This window comes from Ornithorhynchus anatinus, chromosome X1, assembly GCF_004115215.2.
Source record: "Ornithorhynchus anatinus isolate Pmale09 chromosome X1, mOrnAna1.pri.v4, whole genome shotgun sequence".
NCBI lineage: Eukaryota > Metazoa > Chordata > Mammalia > Monotremata > Ornithorhynchidae > Ornithorhynchus > Ornithorhynchus anatinus.
In genome coordinates, this window is record NC_041749.1 from 4,925,799 (window position 1) to 4,944,100 (window position 18,302).

The following is an 18,302-nucleotide window of genomic DNA, read 5'->3' on the forward strand; positions in this document are numbered from 1 at the left end:
AAAGAAAACAAAAAACCTGAAGAAACATTTTTTCTCGGGCTGCCGATTCTCTGACGTTGTCTTAGGTTAGTAAATAAGCGCATTTATAGATGAAAAACAAATGGTTCATCTTGATACAAATGAAGTAATTTGGGGATTATTTCGCATATGAAAAATGATACAAGGAGTGAGAATTTCTACGGTATGTTGAATCTTGCCGCAGAAATCAAAGTTTAGCAGCCGGCTTTCTGCTCCAGTTGTCAGTGGTAATGAATAATGTATATCATAGGGGGTTGCCTTCACACTGCTATGGTTACAGTGCCTAGTCAAGGTGCTTAAAGAGTGGTAAAGAAATCTATTCCCAGAAAGAACAGTAATGCCAATTATCCAAAGTTTAAAACTCTACATATGCATCTACTGTATACACGTAAATAGAAATATAGATGTGAATCAATTCAGAAAAGAAAAAGGCACTGTGGGTTTGTATCATAAAAATAAGTTTATGCCAGCGGGTTTTCAGAGTGGTGAGTTACTATGATAAGCTACCTAGCTAGAAAACTGCTATAGATAGTAATGTAAAATAACAGATTGGTACAGTGCTCTGCACACAATAAGCGCTCAATAAGTACGATCGAATGAATACCATCGATTGGTATATTAATGAGCCAGTTTCACATTCGATATGTCTTAAGTTATTTGTAAATTCTACTTAGACTTGCAGAGTCCGACCTCCAGCACTGGAAGGAAAATCTCCTAGACCCTCTTTTTTCTATCTTCACTGCCTTCTTGAACTTGCAAAACCTTTCAATCTCTCCATGTTTTGGAACTGTTGTGTCTTTATGTCTTTCTCAAAGTATGCTCTTATTAGGAAACCGCTAAAATGCATTATAGCCGAATTTTTATAGGTTGCTTGTTCATTTTGAAGGAAGTAATGCATTCTTTTCTTTCAAATCCCAGTTACTAAAGACTCTGAATATTTTCCTTAGTGAGAGGGACCAGAGGAGAAGTCTGGTACAGTATCTTTTAGAGGATTTATGGTAATGCTGCTGAATTTAGCTGATCATAAACAGCATGGTGAGCCCCTAAGGGTCTCTTCATTTTCCTGACACACTCCACTGCTGCCCCATTAACACTTCGTCTGTTATTGCCACATACTCAATTTAATGAGTATCTTTGAATTTGGAGGTCTGGAAGGAAACAATGCCCTTAACAATGAAGGCACCTTGCTTTTACTCAACATTTGGAGTTATCGTTTTTGTGTTGTTTTTTTTTTTTATTTTCCGTGGAGCAGGTTTAATCTACAGCAGCATTTTCCTTTATCGTTCAAATGCAAGCGTTTTAATTACATCAGACAACGATTCCAAATACCTGACTATAATTTCAAAAGTACTCCGAGTTTATACGTAAATGAATGCCGAATAGACTCAGGAAACACATTTTGTTCTTGGCCTATTACCATAAGATTGACATTGTATAGAGCACATCAACGTGCATAGTTTTCCAAGGGGTTTTGGGATCTGATTAAATCAGATTAATACTAGTAAAAAATAGAGCGAATCCATTAGAATCTTCCCCTGGTTTGTTCACTTTACACCTCACTTGAAACAAAGTAATAAGGGTGCTCTGATTCTAATGTCATTGTTAATTGATTAACTAAAATAGCGAATACAGTCATTCACCTTAAATGACCCCAAATGCCTTGAATTTCTGAGAAAAGAAAGATTCCTTTTCGTCTAATCCATTGCGGTCTTCCAGTGCATCATTCCTGACCAAAAAAAGAAAAAAAAGAGAAAAATTGCCAACCACCCTGACGTGTGTTTACCTTTGTTTAAACGTGGTTTTAACGATTAATAATTTTGGTACTTGTTAAGAGCTCACTGTGTGCCAAACACCATCCTAAAGCACTGGGGTAGATACGAGTTAATCAAATTGGACACAGTCCCTGTCCCACAAGGCGCTCACGCTCTTCTCCCCAATGTACAGATGAGGCACTGAGGCACAGAGAAGAGAAGTGACTTGTCTAAGGTCACACAGCAGACTTGTGGCAGAGTCAGGATTAGAACCCATGTCCATCTGACGCTCAGGCCTATGCTGTCTCCACTAAGCCACGCTGCCGCAATTTGACTAATGAGAGAAAAGAACCATCACAAGGTGATGATGAGAACATTAAAGGCCACAACACAACAAGGGAAAACTTTTGTGTGTGTCCAATGTGGCCGGGACCGTGGATCCCACATTGGCCTTGATGGCCACACACACAGGCACAAGCACCACACACTCCTAGGCAAACCTGTCAACGGTGTCTTCTTCAAACATGAAGGATTACACTATATGTATAATATATATATATAAAGGGAATATAATATTAAGGGAAATCTATCGTTGCAATGTACGATGCATATTAGAGCTGGAAAGATTCTTCCTCTTGACTTTGACTCTTTTTCATTTAGGAGTCATTGTGTTCAATTTTCTTTTAGGAAAAGAACTTGGTGGAAGATCGGAGCTTCTCATTCAGTGGACGTCTCAGCATCCTGCCTGGCTTCCTGAACACCGGGGCTGAAGAGCTGCCCACACACCATTTCAGGTACCTCCTAACCCAACTCCCCGGAGATGATAATCTGCCCTGCAGCGCCTTTCTCGGTCGCTGCTCCGTGACACCCCTGAGATCTCCCCGCCTGATGCTGCCGTTAAGGGTTCTGATGTGCATCCTCTTGAAACAGACAATTCGTGTTCAAAAAGAGCCATTTGCAGTTAAATTAGATGATGCATTTATTGTTCCGGCTACTAAAGTTATTTAGATCGGGAATGCGTTTGAATCCTTGGTGCCATCCCCCTTCTAGACTGTGAGCCCGTTGTTGGGTAGGGAGGGTCTCTATCTGTTGCCCAGTTGGACTTTCCAAGCGCTTAGGACAGTGTGCTCTGCACACAGTAAGCGCTCAACAAATACGATTGAATGAGTGGACGAATGCCAAACCATTGTTTTTACGAGATGTTCTTCCCCTTGACTCTATTTATTGCCATTGTTCTCGTCTGTCTCTCTCCCCCGATTAGACTGTAAGCCCGTCAGTGGGCAGGGACCGTCTCTATCTGTTGCCGACTTGTTCATTCCAAGCGGTTAGTACAGTGCTCTGCACATAGTAAGCGCTCAATAAATACTATTGTATGAATGAAAGAGGAAGTGTATATGTGAATAATTACGATAACTGTAGTATCTGTTAAGCACGTACTACTTGCCAGGCACCGTACTAAGCGCCGGGATGGAGACAAGCCATACAGAATAGATAGATGTAAGTATGTGTATGTGTGTGTCTGTATGTGTGCGGGCGGGCGTGCATGGATGTGCACGTGTGCCCAGAGCTAGATTTCTTCTGTTAACAGGTGACCATATTTGGACATCAACACGTGTCTCTCTGTGTTGGAGGAATCAGCTAACAATCACAGAAGGGCCGAGGGATCGTATTACTTCACAGAAATCCAATAGAAAATTTTGGGGTGGCATCTGGTTTAGGAATTCCCAGACACTGAAAATACGTATGATTTCATCTGGTGGCTGACATTTAAACCCTGCAGCAGCTCTCAGCCTACGAATACGTGTGGGTGCTTCAGATTTAGCAGCCGAAGCATCTTATCTTAGTACTCATATATGGGAAACTCAGGGCTTTTTTCTTAGTGAAAGATAAGGAGATCCTTGTAAACTAATCATTTCTCAGGGATGATATATGCTAAGGGATATTGCATTCCTTTTAGATTCCCTTCACAATGGTAATTGGTTTGTCGGCTTCCTGCCCTACTTACGTTTTTGATAACCTGGTACGCTCCCTTCTGCGTGAAAATCAGTAGCCGGTAGAGTACCGCATTCTGCACACTACAGCCTTTTAAGTATCGCACGCTCAAAGAGCTCCGTGAGTTGCTCTAATGGGTCACAGTCGTTCGAATAATGTTCTTCTCTACCCCATTTTTTCCCCTGGAGAAAAATCTCCCTGCTCGTTTGTTCAGAATGGTGAAAACAGTCTGTTAACATTACATTGTCCTGGCTGGACTAATCAGCTCCTCGCCTGAGCGCTGAGCGATTTCTTCATTGGCTTAGAGAGAAGCAGCTAAAGTTTAGGAGACTGGTAGCCGTCCACTTCTGTCATCGTGCCGGTAAAACGGTGGTGATGGAGGTCATTGATTTGAATACTAGCCAAAGTGACTTTTGAATCGGAAGTTCAGGCAATACCAAAATCACATGAAATGAATCTGTTTTACCATCCTGCTCGGGAAAAAAACCACGTATCAAGATTAATGCTGTTATTTTTTAAGGCTTTACATGGAACTGACCAATGGGTGCACACCAGGTGGAGCGATGCGTATTGTTTGGGTTTCTAGTTGATTTCTAACATGGTGATATTAATTATGATAATAACAGTAGTGATATTTGTTCAGCACTTGCTGTGGGATTAGAACCGTGTTAACTAAGCGCTGGGGTCGATGAGGGACGATCAGACTTGTTAGAGAACGCAGGAGTTTAATCCCCATTTGACGGATGAGGAAATTGAAGGACACAGAAATTAAGTGTCTGGTCTGAAGTCAACAGATCAAACAATCGATCATATTTATTGAACACTTTCTATATGCAGAGCACTGTACGAAGTTCTTGATATATAGCAATATAAACAAGTTGTTAGACACATTCCCTGCCCAAAAGGAGCTTACGGTCTAGCAGGGGAGGCAATTTTTAAAAATGGCATTCCTTAAGTGATCATTATGAGCCAGGCACTGTACTAAGCGCTGCACTCAACATAGGCCAGTCAGGTTGGACACAATCTATGTCCCACATGGCGCTCACTGCCTTAATCCCCATTTTACAGATGAGGTAACTCAGGCACAGTGAAGTTAAGTGAGTTGCCCGACATCACAAAGCAGACATGTGGCAGAGCTGGGATTAGAACCCAGGACCTCTGACTCCCAGGCTTGTGCACTTTCTACTAGGCCATGCTACAGCGCCTGGCACATAGTAAGCGCTTAACAAATACCATCATTATTATTAATATAGATTTTTAAAAATCCCAGATAGGCGTGAAACTGCCGGGGGTGGGGTGAATAAAGGGTGGAAATCCAAGTGCAAGAGTGATGCAGAAGAGGGTGGGGCAGTTGGAGAAGCCATCTTGGAGGAGATGTGTTGTTAATAAGCAGGATAGAGGACGGGCCTGGGAGTCAGAAGGTCACGGGTTCTAAACACATCTCCATCACTTGTCTGTTGCGTGGCCTCGGACGGGTCACTTCACTTCTCTGGGCCTCGGCTTCCCCATCTGTAAACTGGGGATTGAGGCTGTGAGCCCCACGAGGACCAGGGGCTATGTCCACCCCAGCGCTTAGTGCAAATGCCTGGCAAATAGTGAGCATTATTATTTAATAAGGCTTTGAAGGTGGGGAGAGGGGTCATCATTTAAATATGAAGGGAGAGGGAGTTCCAGGCCGGAGGCAGGATGTGGGTGAGGGGTCGGTGGCGAGACTGGCGAGGGGGAGGAAGAGTGAATAGGTTGGCAATAGAGGAGTGAAGTGTGCGGGCTGGGCTGTAATAGGAAATCAGAGAGGTAAAATGAGAGGCCAAAGTGATTGAGGGATTTAAAGCCTATGAGAAGGAGTTTCTGTTTGATGCAGAGGTGGATGGGCAACCACTGGAGGGTTTTGAGGAGTGGGGAAACATGGCCTGAACATCGCTGCAGAAGAATGATCTGGGCAGCGGAGAGAAGTATGGACTGGAGAGGGGAGAGACAGGAGGCAGGGAAGTCATCATGGAGGCTGATGCAGTAATCAAGGCATGATAGGATAAAAGCTTGGATTAACGTGGCAGCCGTTTGGATGCAGAGGAAAGGGCAAATTTTAGCGACGTTGTGAAAGTTGAACCATCAGGATTTGGTGACATTGAATATGAGGGTCGATTGAGAGAGGGGAGTCGAAGAGGATGTCAAGGTCCCACTGTAGGCAAGGGCCAGAGCCAAGCTTTAGAACCCACATCCCTTGATTCCCAACCCTGGGCTCCAACCACTCCACCACACTGCTTCTCGACACCGAAGGGAGAATGGTCCGGGAAAGGACTTCCAGGCTCATGTTCTTTCCGCTAGGACCTGCTGTTTCTTCGGAATAAAAGCAAGCACCCAAACGATATTTCAGAGAGAACCTCTTCCTCTATCCAGACAGATGGGTGTTGCTGGTAAAGTGTTCCCTGATTTGCCCAAAGTGTTCTATCCAAAATGTGAAGAGAAAATACATGTTATGGGAGAACTAGAACCTCGATTTTACTCAGAGTGTCCTTTCCTGGTTTTCCTCCTAGCTCTCTGGCTGCTCATTTTTTTTTTTTTGTGGTACTGGTTAAGTGCTTACTATGTGCAAAGCACTCCACGCAGGCACTAAGGACTAGGGTATATACTAGTTAATCAGGTTGACTAAGTCGCTTTGTTTTCGCTGGGGTTTTTTTGGTACTTGTTAAACGCTTACTATACACCAGGCACTTTATTGAGCGCTGGGGTAGATACAAGATAATCAGGTTGGACACAGTCCCTTTCTCACATAGAGCTCACACTCTTAATCCCCATTTTTCAGATTAGGTAATTGAGACACAGAGAAAGCAGGTGACTCTCCCAAGGTCCCAGTCCCACATGGGGCTCACAGTGTAAGCAAGAGGGAGTAGGGTTTCATCTCCATTTTGTAGATGAAGTAACTGAGGCACAGATAAATTAAGTGATTTTTCCCAGGGTCGCCCAGGAGACTCATGGCAGATCTGGATTAGAACCCAAGTCCTGTGACTCCCAAGCCTGCGCTCTTTCCACTTGACCATCCTACCTCTCTTTTGTGAGCTCATCCTCTGCCTCTCAAACTCTGTGGGAGAACCTCAAGGTTCAGTTCCAGGTGCCTTTCTATTGTCAGTCTACACACCCTCCCTCAGAGAACTCAGTTTTCCCCCAGCTTCAATTGCCATCTCTCTGCTGACGATTCCCAAATCTGTACCTCCTGCCCGACCTCTCTCCGTCCCTACAGTCTCACATTTCCTCCTGCCTTCAGGACATTTCTACTTGGACATCCCGCTGACACCTCAAACCTAACATTCCAAAATTTAATTCCTCGTCTTCCCACCTCAATTCTGTCTCCCCGACCATTATAGACAACACTACCGTCCTCCCTGTCTCACAAGCCTGCTACCTTGACATTATCCTTGATTCCTCTCTCTCATTCAATCCAGATAGTCAATCTGTCACCAAATCCTGTCAGTTCCACCTTCACAACCTTGCTAAAAAGTACCGTTTCCTCTCCATCCAAACTGTTGCTATGCTGATCCAAGGACTTCTCGTAACCCGCCTTGACTACTGCATTTATCCATTCATTCATTCAGTCGTATTTATTGAGCACTTACTGTGTGCAAAGCATTATACTAAGCACTTGGGAATGTATAGTACAAAAACATCCATATTCCCTGCCCACAACGAGCTCACAGTCTACTGCATCAGCCTCCTTGCCGACCTCCCGGCCTCCTGTCTCTCCCCGCTCCAATCCACACTTCACCCTGCTGCCTGGATCATTTTTTTTAAAAAAATCCATTCAGTTCACGTTTCTCTGTTCCTCCCGAACCTCCGGTTGTTGCCCATCTACCCCTACGTTACTCAGCACCTTTTAGTATCGGCTTTAAAGGCTTCAATCGCCTGGCCCCCTCCTATCTTACCTCTCCGATTTCCTATCACAACCCAGCCCATATACTTCACTCCTCCAAAGCCAGCCTACTCACTGTACCTCAGTCACATCTATCTTGCTGCCAACCCCTCGCCCGTGACTCCCATCTGGCATGGAACTCCCTCCCACTTCATAGCTGACAGACCGTCACTCTCCCCCCCTTCAAAGCCTTAATACAATCACATATCCTCCAAGTGGCCTTCCTTGACTAAATCCCTCCTCTCCTCAACTCCGTCTCCTTTCTGTATTGCCCTGGCACTTGGATCTGTCCCCTGCTGTCCAGTCGTCTCCGACCCGTAGCGACGTCTTGGACACATTCATTCGTTCAATAGGATTTATTGAGCGCTGACTATGTGCAGAGCACTGTACTGAGCGCTTGGAATGGACAGATCGGTAACAGATGGAGACAGTCCCCGCCCTTTGACGGGCTTACAGTCATCTTCCCAGAAGTCCCCGCCTCCATCTGCAATCATTCTGGTAGTGGATCCAGAGAGTTTTCTTGGTAAATATCCAGAAGTGGTTTACCATCCGCGTAGTAAACTGGAGTCTCCGCACTCGGCTCTTTCCTATGTCGCCGCTGCCCAGCACGGGTGAGTTTTGACTTGTAGCAGATTGCCTTCCACTCGCTAGTCACTGGCCGAGTTAAGGATGGAAGGGACAGGCCTCTGCTTGACTCTCAGACCGCTTGACTCTCAATTATCAGACTGATAATTGCCCTCCCCTACTTCAAAGCCATATTGAAAGCACATCTCCTCCAAGAAGCCTTCCCCGACTGAGCTCTCCTCTCCTCTTCTCCCACCCCCTTCTCCGTTGCCCGGATTTACTCCCTTCATTCATCCTCCCTCCCAGCCCCCGTGCACATATGCATTTATCTGTGTATATCAGTCATTTATTTATTTATTCATTTATTTATGTGTATTAACATCTGTTCCCCCCCGTCAGACTATGAGGGCAGGGAATGTGTTTATTTGTTGTTATATCATACTTTTCCAAGTGCTTAATACAGGGCTTTGCACACTGTAAGCTTTCAGTAAATAAAATTGAATGAACGAATGAGTGGAGAAGCAGCGTGGCTCAGTGGAAAGAGCATGGGCTTGGGAGTCAGAGGTCATGAGTTCGAATCCCAGCTCTGCCACTTGTCAGTTATCACTGTCACTTGTCAGAACTTGTCAGTTACCTCATCTGTAAAATGGGGATGAAGAGTGTGAGCCTCACATGGGACAACCTGATCACCCTGTATCTACCCCAGCGCTTAGAGCAGTGCTCTGCACATAGTAAGCGCTTAACAAACACCAACATTATTATTACCAGGCCACACTGCTTCTGAATCCACTGTTTATAATTGCCTGCAGTAAAATTTTGGTTTATTTTTTTAGAGAAATCGAGGCAATGGCCTGGTCCTAGAATAACCCAAGTGTCATTATCTATGTCACATGAGCCAGACAACCTCCTGAGAATACTCAGTTTTGTGACAGCTGTACCCAAAGAATCAAGATCGGGGTAAATCCTCATGAAGGGTTTTGTCCTTTCAATGACATACAGCCTTTCCTGTCAAACACATAATCATTAAATCATCCTGAAAATTGCACGGGATAGCAAATCAAATGAAATGCAGCACCAAGGGGTTTAGTATCACCCAGCTTTACCGTGGGAGCTAGCAGAATGTCTGACTATGATGTCCCAAAATTGAGACATGCTTTTACAAGTAATGATAATAAGCACCATGAAATTTTCTTTTTTAATATACGTGGCTTTTGTTAAACACTTACCATGTGCCAGGTACTGTACCGAGCACTGGGGTAGAGACAAGGTTGTCAGGTTGATTAAAGTCCCTGTCCTGCGTGGGGCTCACAGTCTTAATCCCCATTTTTGCAGATGAGATAACTGAGGCCCAGAGAAGTGACATGTCTTTGCCCAAGGTCACACAACAGACATGTGGCGGAGGTGGGATGAGAACCCAAGTCCTTCTGATTTCCTAGGGTGTGCTCTACCCATTAGGCCATGCTGCTTCTCTTGCTATTACTGATATTTTCCACAGTGCTCTAGAAACTGTCCTACACGACAGTCTACCCGAATGGTATTCTCCAATTAGTTTCCCCACTTGCTTTACCGCTGTAAAACTGAAATGAAGTGAGAATAAGAGTATAAAGAATTAATACAACTGATGTGGGAGAGAGGTTTCCAAGTGGGAATGGAGAGAAGGTGAGGAAGTTTCAGGAAGTGGATGACCTAGCTCTTGAAGCTTGCCCAACTTTGGCTTGGGGTATGACAGAAAATTTGGCCTTCGCTGGCAGACAGTTCTCAATTGATCAAGGTAAAAAGACTTAGCCAGGTTTACCACAGACTATAGATAGATGATTAACAGAATATCATAATAGCAATTATGATATTTGTTAAGCGCTTACTATGTGCCAAGGGCTCTTCTAAGTGCTGGGGTAGATACAAGGTACAAGGTAATCAGGTTGTCCCATGTGGGGCTCACTGTCTTAATCCCCATTTTAAAGATGAGGTAACTGAGGCACAGAGACGTTAAGTGACTTGCCCAAAATCACAGAGCTGACAAATGGCAGAGTCAGGATTAGAACCCATGTCTTCTGACTCCCAAACCCGTGCTCTTTCCACTGAGCCACATATGTGACTCAGGGTGAAATTTAGAGCATTTCTTTCCATTTAAAGTGCTAAGTAAGCTGCTGTATATTTGCAATTAATCCATCAATCAATAGTATTCACCGAGCGCTCGCCGTATGCAGGAGCACTGGTGTACGACATCCTTAGGAAAGGATAATACAACCCAGTTGGTTAACACTTTCCCTGCCTACAATGAGTTTACACTCTAGAATTTCCAGTCCAGTGTCCGTGTCTAAATTACTGAACTTTGCACTCCTTTAGCCGTTTTTCCAAATCCGCTTAACTCAGAAGCCTTGTTATTTGTGGTTGTTATTGTTGTTTTTTGCAACAAATCCTTAGACACCACTGTATCTTAGGAGAAACCTGGGAGTCAGTGGCTGAGTACAGTCTTGAATGCCCCACTGCTACGAAGAAGGGAGGGGTTATCTTTGAGCAAAAGTTGCCTAAGGAAAACGAAAAGGAGGATAAAGAGAACACTGTGTCAAGAGCTGCAAACATTAATTGCAACAACAAAACAGGGGACAATTGTTTGTGCGCTCAGCGTGGCCGGGTCTGTGGATAGCCCTCCCTGACCTTGTCGGTTATCAGTCACACACCTACTCATAGGTGAATGTCACTATCGGTGGTGACTTCTTTGAATACCAAGGACAGTGGATGGTCAGTGTTTACTGAGCGCTTGCTAAACACAATACACAAAGCACTGTACTAAATGCTTACGAAAGGGACCGGCGGCCAGCCCAATCATCCCTCACTGTGGTTCTGCTGACGTTCCCTTCAGAGTGGCTGGAAACGCAAGAGAACAATGACCCAGATGTGGCCACTTATCTTTTGAAAGGGTCCCATGTGGGCCAGGACATTGCATGTGTTAATAATAATGATAATAAAAATGATAATAATAACTGTGTTACTTATTAAGCACCATCTCTGTGCCAGTCCTTGTACTAAGCATCGGGGTGGATACAAGCAAATTGAGTAGGACGCAGTCCTGGTCCCAAGTGGGGCTCACAGTTTCGATCCCCGTCTTACAGATGAGGTAACTGAGTCACAGATGAAGTGAAGTGACTTGCCCAAGGTCACACAGCAGATAGGTGGCAGAGCCAGGATTAGAAGCAATGACCTTCTGAGTCCCAGGCCTGTGTTAATAATAATGTTGGTATTTGTTAAGCGCTTACTATGTGCAGAGCACTGTTCTAAGCACTGGGGTAGACACAGGGAAATCAGGTTGTCCCACGTGGGCTCACAGTCTTAATCCCCATTTTACAGATGAGGTAACTGAGGCCCAGAGAAGTGAAGTGACTTGCCCACGGTCACACAGCCGCCAAGTGGCAGAACGGGGATTCGACCCCATGACCTCCGACTCCAAAGCCCTTGCTCTTTGCACTGAGCCACGCTGCTTATCCACTGCTCCATGAGCACAGTTCACCCCCATGCGTTGTAGATGATTTTCTTTAAAGCAGCCTACAGCTTTTAATTGCACTCATTTTCACCAATGTGCAATTTCCCCAACTGAAATCCACACAACTGCAGCGCGAGAAGAATGTCCTTTTGTCTCAGATGCTCATCTAGAGTGTCAGAACGGTCAGAATCCACTCCGGGGTTGGTTGCACTCAATCCCTGGAATTTATTGAGCACTTTCTGGGTGCTGAGCCCTTTTCTAAGTGCCAGGGAAAGTATAATCAGGCTATTGGACATTATCCCTGCCCTCAAGGAGTTTTACAGTCTAGTGGAGGAGGCAGAGAGAAGAGAAATTACAGACTGAGGAGGCAAATGATTACAACGATAATGATCTATTGACATAGAGGGTGGGAAGAGCGGCTTTGCATCACAAAAGTTATCTTTCTTTCCCAGTTTTCAACGCAGGCTGAATACCTGAATCATCACCATCACTCTGACCATGTTTGACCGGCAATGGGTCGAGAACCATCAGCGTCGTCATCGTCACGGATATTTATGGAGCATTTACTCTGTGCTGAGCACTGGACTAAGTGCTTGCTTGAGATAGTATCGATCGATTAATCGTATTTACCGGGGGCTTATTATGAGGAGGGTACTGTACTGTGTGCTTGGCAGAGTACAGCAATATAACAGACATGTTCCCTGTCCACAACGGGCCTACAGTCCAGAGGGGGAGACAGACATTAATAGCAATAAATCAATTGCAGATATGGACATAAGTGCTGTCGGGCTGGGAGCGGGAAATGAATGAAAGGAGCAAGTCAGGGCGACACAGAAGGGTGTGGGAAAAGAGGAGATGAGGGCTTAGTGAGGGAAGGCCTCTTGGAGGAGATGGGTCTTCAATCACGCTCTGACGGGGGTGGAAAGCGGTTGTCCGTTGGATATGAAAAGGGAGGGTTTTCCTAGCCAGAGGCAGGAGCGGCTGAGAGGTCGGTGGTGAGATAGTTGAGATCAAGGTACAGAGAGACAGTCGGCATTAGAAGGGAGAGAAAAGGGTGCGGGCTGGGTTGGAGTAGGAGAGTAGCGAGGTGAGGTGAGGAAGGAACAGGAACGAATGCTTTAAAGCCAATGGTAAGAAGTCTCTGTGTGACGCAGACAAGTAGGGGCAACCACAGGAGATTCTTGAGGAGCGGGGAAACACGGACTGAACGTTTCTGTAAAAATATGATCCGGGCAGTGGAGTGAAGTATGGACTTGGGGGTGGGGAGAGGAGGGAGGCAGGGAGGTCAACAAGGAGGCTGATACAGGAATCAAGGCAAGGTAGAATAAGTGTTCGGATTAACATAGTAGCAGATTGGATGGAGAGGAAAAGGCGGTAGAGTTGATAGACCTGTGACATCAATAAATGCCATTGATTGTTTGAATGAAACATTTTCTGGCCTATCATAACTCCCCTGGGCCTTTCCAATTTTCTTGCTCTGGGCTGTGCAGGAATCATCTTCTGCTCCTCCGGATGGTAAATTCGTCCTCTAGACTGTAAGCTCATTATGGGCAGAGAACCTGTCTGCTGATTCTGAGGTACTAAGGACTTACTTAGTACAGTGCTCTGTCCGTATAAGCACTAACTGAAATTAGAGCCCGGGCCTGGAAGTCAAAAGGACCTGGCTTCTAACATCAGCTCTTCCACTTGTCTGCTGTGTGACTTTGGATAAATCACTTCACTTCTCTGTGCTTCAGATACCTCATCTGTGAAGACTGCGAGCCCCATGTGGGACATGGACAACGTCCAACCTGAGTAACCTGTATTTACCCCAGTGCTTAGTTCAGGGTCTGGTACCTAATAAGCCCTTAACAAACATCATTTAAAAACATATATTCTGTTGGTTTGATAGCCTGGGATGGCAAAAAAAGGAGTTTTTGTTTGAAGGAAACTGACACCGATTATAATTCTGTGGAGACATTCCTATGTACGTCCGTATATGAATTTTGATGAGCAACAAGAAAGGAAACATTTGTCGAAAAATGTCCATTTCCCGCCAGTCTTCCCTCAGTGGAGTTTTGTCAGATTTTCACTCAGGAGTAGCCCAAGGCTGACAACCTGGACCATGCAAATTGGTAGTGAGGCATTTGTATGCCAACTCCACTTTTTCGCAACTAGCGAGGAAACTGCCAAACCATCCCTAACCGTTTTCCTCCAGGAAACAAAGACGGCCTTTTTTTATCCGACCGTGGAGGGGAAAGGCCCATTTACGGACAGGGAGATTCATTTCGTCTCAGGTAGATTGAGAAACCTCTTTGTCGAAGATACAGGGTGATCTTGAGGTGCGCCTTCGATGACTATTTATAGCCTTGAGCCCAGATGTTCTAGGAGAAGAACCTGGTACGGTCAGAAGATCCGGCAGGATGATTAGAGAATAGAGAAGCAGCATGGCTTAGTGGATAGAGCCCCGGCCCGGGAAGCAGAAGAACGTGGGTTCTGATCCCGGCTCCACCACTTGTCTGCTGTGTGACCTTGGGCGAGTCACTTCACTTCTCTCCGCCCGTTACCTCTCCAGTAAAATGGGCATTTCAGCTGTGAGTCCCATGAGGCACAGGGCACAGTATCCAACCTGATTATCTTACACCTATTTTCTCAGAAGGGAATGTATATGTTATAATGTTGTGCCATTCTCTCCCAAGTGCTTAGCACAGTGCCCCGGACACAGTAATAATAATAATAATGTTGGCATTTGTTAAGTGCTTACTATGTGCAGAACACTGTTCTAAGCACTGGGGTAGATACGGGGTAATCAGGTTGTCCCACGTGAGGCTCACAGTGAATCCCCATTTTACAGATGAGGCCACTGAGGCCCAGAGAAGTGAAGTGACTCGCCCACAGTCACACAGCTGACGAGTGGCAGAGCCTGGATTCGAACCCATGACCTCTGACTCCCAAGCCCGAGCTCTTTCCACTAAGCCATGCTGCTTCTCTAAACACTCAGTAAATCAATTTGATTGATTGATTCATACTGTCCCAAGCACTTAGTTCAGTATCCTGCAGACAGTAGGTGCTCAATAAATATGATTGATTCATTGATCGATTGATAATAATAATGATGGCATTTGTCAAGCGCTTACTATGTGCGAAGCACTGTTTGAGAGCTGGGGGGGCGGTGGATACAGGATGATCAGGCTGTCCCACGTGAAGCTCACAGTCTTAATCCCCATTTTACAGATGAGGTAACTGAGGCTCAGAGAAGTTAGGTGACTTGCCCCAAGTCACACAGCTGACAAGTGGCGGAGCCGGGATTAGAACCCACGACCTCTGACTCTCAAGCCCATGCTCTTTCCACTGAGCCACGCTGATGAATCTAGCCCAGTATTTAGTACAGTGTCTGGCACATAGTAAACACAAAAATACATTTTTTAAAAAAAAAATGGGGTTACCGGAACACGTTGAGGACTGTACGCTTCGTCTGTAAAAAGAATGAGCCAGGAAAAAAAAAAGAAAACAGAATGGAAGTCAAGGAGGACAGAAAGAGATAAGGAACCAGATGTAGAGTGTTATTCAGATTTAAATGCTGTATTTCTATGTGAGATGCCTGTGAGACCCGATCCCTGGAGAGGGGGAAGCTGAAGGTCTGCTGTCTCCTGGCTAAAAGTTGCTCTGGAATAAACGTCTGAGAATTTGATAGAGGAACGATGCTGGCTTCAATTTGCAGAAACCCAAGGAGAAGCCAGTGTGATCCAATTTCAGGGTGAGGAAGTATTGCTATAGCAACAGTATTTTCTCTTAAAAATGAGTCTGAAAACAAAGCAGAGGCTTCCATAATTCAGAGACCAAGGATCCGTAGTGGAAACAGGAACGGAAATAGGTTTCCCTTCCTAGATGTTGCATTTGGGTATCAACACGAGTGGATCGTCTTATGATGCGGAGGGGTCCATCACAGAATCCATTCGATGGATTGCGTTGACCTGGTATTCTTATATGAGGCCTATGTCTCTGGTTTTCTGTTAGTCAGTCTCATTTATTGAGCGCTTACTGTGTGCAGAGCAATGTATTAAGCACTTGGGAGAGTACAGTATAAAAATATAACAGACACAGCCCCCGCCCACAGCGAGCTTACAGTCTAGAGAGGGAGATAGATATTAATATGAATGATGTTCCCTTCAGCTCATGGGCAATGACTAAGTCCTAATTAAGCGCTTAATGCAGTGCTTTGCACGCAGTAAGCTCACAGTGCATACAATTGAAAATACGACTGAATGATTATGAAAATAATAGTGTTTAACAGACAGGTTTAGTCCACAACTGCATTAACCATTGCTACAGTGATGTATGTCACTTTCTAAAAGCACTGATTAAGGAATGGTTCTGCTAGTTCTCTTGCCTTTTATTTCTTCCAAACACTTAGACCGGCGCTCTGCATATAGTGAGCACTCGATCAATGCCACTTGATCAGTCGATCGATTTGACTGTGGTGACACTCGTCTTCCATTGCCTCCAAAGAAGCTTCCTGAACCCTCCAGGGTTTCCTAGGCACCAAGAGATGATATCGAGGAAGGATTTAACCCGGGCATGTGATGTAGAGTCGTGACTGCTTTCGTTACCTGCTGTGATGAATAATGAATCGAGTTTACTGAGCGGAAGGAGGCAGTGGTAAACCACTTCTGGATTTTGACCAAGAAAACTCTGTGGATCCACCACCACCTGAACAATCTCTTTGGCCAAGAAGGTCCTTCCTATCTTTTTTCTGTGACTCCTCGGATACGGGCTTCTTTCTCTTCGGTGATTGGGTCACAATAATAACAATGTTGGTATTCGTTAAGCGCTTACTATGTGCCGAGCACTGTTCTAAGCGCTGGGGGAGATACAGGGTCATCAGGTTGTCCCTTGCGAGGCTCAGAACTCTTAAATCCCCATTTTACAGATGAGGCAACACAGTCTTGGTGCAGGTATAGCACAGATCAGTCTCTACGAAGTGTAATGATGACAGAGAAGCAGCGCGGCTCAGTGGAAAGAGCTCGGACTTGGGAGTCAGAGGTCGTGCGTTCTAATCCCGGCTCTGCCGCTTGTCAGCTGTGTGACCTTGGGCCAGTCACTTCACTTCTCGGTGCCTCGGTTCCCTCATCTGTAAAATGGGGATGAAGTCTGTGAGCCCTGCGTGGGACAACCTGATTGCCTTATATCTCCCCCAGCGCTTAGAACAGTGCTCGGCACATAGTAAGCGCTTAACAAATACCAACATTATAATAATAATAATAATAATAATGATAATGGTATCTGTTAAGCGCTTACTATGTACCGAGCTCTGTTGTAAGCACTGGGGTAGATACAAGGTAGTCAAGTTGGACACAGACCCTGTCTGACACAGGGCTCACAGTCTCAAGCCCCATTTTACAGATGAGATAACCAGAGCACAGATAAGGGACTTGCCCAAGGTCACCCCAGCAGACAACTGGTGGAGCCGGGTTTAGAACCCACGACCTCCGACTCCCAATCCCGTGCTCTAGGCCGAGCCGCTTCTCTAGAAAGGTGCAGCTTTGGCTGCCTTTCTCTGCTTTTCAGCATACGTCATAATTATAGCCGGTCCGTCAATCAGTTGCATTTAATCCGTGGTTACTGGGTGCCAGGCACGGCACTGAGCGGTTGGGAGAGTACAACACGACAACGTAACGGGCAAATTCCCTGCCCACAGCGAGCTTACAGTCGAGAGGGGAAGACAGGCATTAATATGAATAAAGGACAGATAGGGACATAAGGGCTGTGGGGCTGTGGGGGCGGGGGATGAAAAAGGGAGCCAGCAGGGTGACGCAGAATTATGAACACGATTGCTTAACTTCTCTGGGCCTCAGTTCCCTCATCTGTAAAATGGGGATTAACTGTGAGTCTCACGTGAGACAACCTGATCACCCTGTATCTCCCCCAGCGCTTAGAACGGTGCTCTGCACATAGTAAGCGCTTAACACGTGCCATTATTATCATTAATAAGGTCTGGAAAGCAGGGAGGTGATTGTCTGTTGGATATAGGGAAGGAGGACTTCCCAGGCCAAAGGCAGGATGTGGATAAGGGGTCAGTGTCGAGATAGATGAGATCGAGGTACAGTGAGAAACTTGGCATTAGAGGAGCAAAACGGGCGGGCTGGGTTGTAAGAGAGTAGTGACATGAGGTAATAATAATAACAATGGGATCTGTTAAACGCTTACTATGTGCAGAGCACCGTTCTAAGCTCTGGGGTAGATTTACAGGGTGATCAGGTTGTCCCACGTGGGGCTCACGGTCTTAATCCCCATTTTACAGATGAGGTGACTGAGGCACAGAGAGGTCAAGTGACTTGCCCACAGTCCCACAGCTGACAAGTGGCAGAGCCGGGATTGGAACCCATGACCTCCGACTCCAAAGCCCGGGCTCTTTTACTAAGCCACGCTGCTTCTCAATGACAATAACGGTGGTATTTGTTAAGCGCTCACTATGTGCAAAGCACTGTTCTAAGCGCTGCGGGGATACAAGCTGATCGGGACGTCTCACGTGCGACTCACAGGTTTGGTCCCCCTTTTACAGATGAGGTAACTGAGGCACAGAGAAGTTAAGTGGCCTGCCCACAGTCACACA

General features: G+C 45.6%; 1 protein-coding gene across 1 annotated transcript in view; it reads left to right on the forward strand.

Moving 5' to 3' along the window:
- The window catches only part of MYT1L (myelin transcription factor 1 like), a 569,059-nt gene that overhangs the window by 173,174 nt on the left and 377,583 nt on the right, over positions 1-18,302 (forward strand). Inside the window, exon 2 of the mRNA XM_029051295.2 lies at positions 2,457-2,563. The gene's annotated coding sequence lies outside the window, so the exon portion shown is untranslated. The remainder of the gene's footprint in view (positions 1-2,456; positions 2,564-18,302) is intronic.